The sequence below is a fragment of the Thamnophis sirtalis genome, unplaced genomic scaffold (assembly GCF_051295495.1).
Source record: "Thamnophis sirtalis isolate CommonGarterSnake01/CBP01778 unplaced genomic scaffold, rThaSir2_p1.2 scaffold_4, whole genome shotgun sequence".
NCBI classification, from domain to species: domain Eukaryota; kingdom Metazoa; phylum Chordata; class Lepidosauria; order Squamata; family Natricidae; genus Thamnophis; species Thamnophis sirtalis.
In genome coordinates, this window is record NW_028261384.1 from 70,036,366 (window position 1) to 70,041,307 (window position 4,942).

Here is a 4,942-nt window from a genome sequence, read left to right on the forward strand (position 1 = left end):
CTTCCGCACAGCCCTTAAGAACTGGCTCGCCCGTCAGGCCTGGGGATAAAGATAGTTACCCCTCCCGAATGATGAATGTATGTTGTTTACTATTTTATTATATGTTTCTATCTTAATGTCTGTATTCCCCTTCCCCGATTTTATGTGAGCCGCCCTGAGTCCCCTCAGGGAAAAGGGCGGCCTACAAATATTAATAAAATCACTAAAAAAAAAAATCACTAAAAATCACCCCTTTTAAAGGTTGCCGGAAGGATCTTGCGTTTGTCCTTGGTTTCGGTGACAAACTTGTCCAGGGCCTCTCCAAACAGAAAGCCCCCTTTAAATGGGGCCAATGCCAGCTTCCATTTAGCCTTCATTTCAGCCTGCCAGTGCCTGAGCCATAGGAGGCGGCGGGAGGTGATATTGGAAGCTAGAGCTCTGGAAGAGAATTTTGCTGCTGTCAAGGTGGCATCCGCCGAATACTCGACAGCGGTAATAATCTTGGTTAGCTCATGGCGCCACCTAGATTTCCTGGGCGGGGGTCTGGACCTGAGTTGGCGCAGCCAGAATAGGGTGGCCCTAATAAAAAAGGAGGCAGAGGTGGATGCCTTGATGGCCCAGGCAGACGCCATGTGTGTTTTCTGACATGCCTTTTCTGACCTCTTATCTTCTGCCTTAAGTCCCTCTAGGAGCTCAGCTGGCAGGTTGGAATTGGAAGTCAGAGACACGACTGGGGCATCTACTTCTGGGAATTTGAGGATTTCCTCCATTTTATCTTCTACTGCATATAGAGTTCTATCCCCCCCACTGGGGTTGGTCAGGGTGCCTGGCTGTAGCCACTGGCGCTGTACCGCGTCCATAAATAGGTCTGGCACAGGAATAACCTCGGGAGTTTCTACTGTCTCTTTGAACAACCCATGCTTAAGATCCTTGGAAGTGGAAGCCTGAGAGGCCTCAGGTCTGGAAGTGGGGCCTAACTCTGTGGCCGTCATGGCTTTGTGCAAGATAGACTTGAATAATGACGGTTGAAACAGGCCAGAGAATTTTGGCTTGTCAGGGGTGGGGTTTTCGTCTTCGGAAAGGGCGAAAATCTCCCCTTCTTCCTGCTCAGAACTTGATAGCCCAGAGTGAGAGGGGCTTGAAGATGGGGAGGAGGATACAGGCTCCTTAGAGGTGGAGGCCCTAGGTTTGCGTTTCTCCTTTGGGGCCTTGCCCTTGCGAGAGCCCTTGCGCTTAAGGCCTTCAGCTATCCCTTGGGAGATGGCTAAGGAAATTACCTCCCTCATTTCATCAGAAAGAGCAGGACTTTTTCCCCTTTTTTTCTTTTGCTTACTGGGCCTGCGCTGGCTAGGCCTGCCTGAGCTGGATCCACCCTTCCCAAAGGGGGAATTCTGGACAGAATCTCGTTCCTCTCTGATGGAGGAGCTAGGGGAGTCGGGGTACCCCCAAGATGCTTCAGGAGATGGATCCCTGGATGCATAGTTATCCCCAGACAAGAATTCACTGTCCCCGGGGGATTGGGCCTCACGATCAGGGGAAGCTGACTCCCTGCTGCGACGGTCTGGGCTAGGTTCTGGCTGAAGGGGCCTTGAAACCTCCCTGGGATCCACTGTGGCTCTTGGAGAAGATCTTTCAAGTGAGCCTTTGTGCCCTTTGCCTTTATTTACAGAGGGATCCAGCTTGCAGCGCTTGCTGGAGGGCCCCACCTGATCCCCTAAGGCCTCCCTGCATTCCTCAGCCATTTCAGGTCCCCACGAGGCCTGGAAGATAGCTGGAGTTGGGATGGGCACGCGCTGGCCTTTGCAGTCCAAAAGCGCTGGCAGAATCTCCAGGAGGGAAGGGCCGCCTTGGGGTCGGATTTCCTTCCTCCCACCGCCCTCGGTTCCCCGAGACTTAGCTTATTTTCCGGAGGGAGAGACTAGCTGGCTTCCCAGTCTAGCCCCCAGCCTCCCCGCGGCGTTCTGCAGTCGTTGAGGGCTCGCTGAGGCTCCGTTGGCTGGCTGGGCTCTTCTTGCTGCCTTGTTCCTCGCACGCTCTGAGCTCTGCCGCTCTGCACAGTGAGTCGGAGCGATCCAAAATGGCGGGGGTGTGCACGCAGCCGCTTCCCGCTCTTTCCAGCCCTGAAAAGCGCGCGAAGGCTCCAGCCGTCGCTGCTGTTGCCGGGTAAAATGGAGCAGGTGAGGGAATCCTAGCAATCCGGCTCACCTGCTTTAGAGCCTTCTCAGAGCGTTTGCTGGACTTTTCCTCCCCCTGGGACGCCCCTGTTCCAACAGGGAACTTGGTTTATCCCACTAATTGCTCCCTTGCTAGCCAGCCCCCGCTGTGCAAGCCTTTTCAACCCCCTGCAGTGCTTGCAATTAGCAACAGCAGGGAAACCCGGCAGCCCTTCTCTTAAAGCGACGGAAGCCTCACTGGAGGCAAATAGACAGACCTGATGTAGAAGCGTGATTTCCTCCTCTAGAATTTAAACGTGGTCCAAATTGGGAAACTTTTTCCAGCCTTTCTGCTCTTAGACTGGAGCTCTCCCAAAACAGTCCTAACTCGGGCGGACTGAGTTTTCGAATTGAGCATGTGCAGGCAAAGGGAGGTGTGGTCAAGAAAAACATCACTCAGTCCAAGGGCAGATAGGCTGTGTTAACCCAGCATTTGGGCTCTCTGAGCAGTGCACTGGAGAAAGAAAGATTAGAAATCAGGAGGAATTTATGGAAGACAAACAAACAAGATGTTAAAAGAACAAGAGGAAAGAGCAATAAGAGAAGGGGCAAGAGCAAAGGATGCTAAAGATCAAAGAGAGCCAAGAATGACCAGGTCAGCAAAACCTATTAACTAGTAAACCATGGAAGAAAAAATAAAAGTCATATCAATAAAAATAAATAAACTACATTCAGCAATAAAAAGGAAAAGAACACTTTCTAAACTGGACAAATTAAAAATGGACATAAATGTTTACAATTATTATGTAAACATAGTAATTATAAACAACACAAAAACAACAAAAAAAAACTTCTGAAACATTCAAAATTGAGAGAATGACATATTGCACTGACACACAAAAGTAAAAGAGGCATAGTGTTATATATCAAAAAGACAATAGAATCTAAGCAAATTTTTGCTCATGAAGAAGGAAGGATCTTAATGGTGGAAGTAATATTGAACAATAAACGAATCCTTTTGGTGGCAATTAATGCACCTAATAAGAACCAGAAAGACTTTTATAGAAGATTACACTCTGACATATAGTCATGACAATTATATTCTCATATGCAAACTCTAAAATATAGAGTTTGAGTATGAGTATGAGTATGAGTATGAGTATATATATATATATATATATATATATATATATATATATATATATATATATATATATATATATATATATATATACTCATACTCAAACTCTATATTTTATGTGTGTGTGTGCGTGCGTGCGTGATTGGTGACTTCAATGCAGTAACATATGCAGAGTTGAACTATAAAACCACAAAAAAACACTGACGTGCGGTGAGCTTCATGGCCGGTGAGGCAAGCGTGAAAGCCCCACTGAAGCCCTGGTGCTGCATCCGCCATAGAGTGGGACGGGGACCCGCTCTATGGTGGACGGTGCTGGGACTTTAAAGTCCTGCTGCCGGGGCCCTGCCGCCACTTTAAAGCCATGCCCCCGGGCACCGACTGCTCCAGTGAGGCTTCCAGCTCCATCCCAGCGGGTGGAGAGGGCGAGGGAGGACTGGAGGTGACGGGCGGGCGGGCAACAAAGCGAGGCTGCTCGGGCGACTGAGGCTCAGCCACCCCTCATGCCTCAGGCTGGCTCTGCCAGTGCAGCGGCGCTGCTGAGCCCACCCGCCCACCGCCTCCTGTCCTCCCTCGCCCTCTCTGCCTGCCGGGATGGAGCACATCAAGCATATCCTGCTGAATGGCTGGCCCGTAACGCATGCCGGCACTAAATTTGTAATTTTTGTAATTTTTAATTGTATGGAGAGTGTGTGGTATAACTGTGGTTGACTGAATGTTCCCACTTTTACTATGATATTGTTGTTTCCCTTGTTTTAACTTGTTTGTGGGGATTGATTGATTGTATGTGTGTGTGTGTATGGTGGGCCGGGAGCATAGCTGGGTACCTCCTGCACTGAGTGCTTTGGCAGAAGTGTTAGGGGGCCCAGGCTTAATTCCGGCCCTTGGATGTGTGTGTCGAAGGGCCTGCTGGTGAATCCGGCGGCCTGGGGAGAGGGTGGAGGAACCATAGATGCGGGAGTGGGCCGGAACATTGGGGTCATATTGGGGAGGGGCAGATATGGCGGAAACTTCAGGGCGAGCCATTACCGGGGAAGGAGGATTCCCTACGTCAGAGGGATCCCTCCTTCCGGCCCTGTTAGTTCCACTCCAAGGCCAGATGGTGCGAGCAGTCAGGACTCTGGTCTCAGGTTGTTGTTGCTAAATGCCAGGTCTGTGGTTCACAAGGCTCCCCTCGTCCAGGAGCTAATTTTCGACGAGGGGGCAGACCTGGCATGTATTACTGAAACCTGGCTGGGCCCGGAGGGAGGAGTCCCCCTCACTGAAATGTGCCCAGAGGGTTTTCAGGTGCTTCATCAACCGGGACCCCAGTGAAGGGGTGGGGAATGGCCATTGTTATCTGAAAGTCCTTAGTTCCTCGTAGGATCCCTGCTCCGGAGCTTGTCGGGTGTGAGTCCTTGCTGGTGAAGATGGACCTTGCAGGTCAAGTGGGCTTGTTGTTAACGTACCTGCCTCCCAACAGCATGACAACAGCCCTCCCCTCGCTCCTCGAGTCAGTAGCCCAGCTGGCAGTTGAGTTCCCCAGACTTATGATACTGGGGGATTTCAATCTGCCTTCGCTCGGCGAACACTCTGATGGAGCACAGGAGTTCATGGCTTCCATGACAGCCATGGGCTTGACCCAAGTAATCCAGGGCCCGACTCACTCAGCGGGTCACACACTCGACCTCGT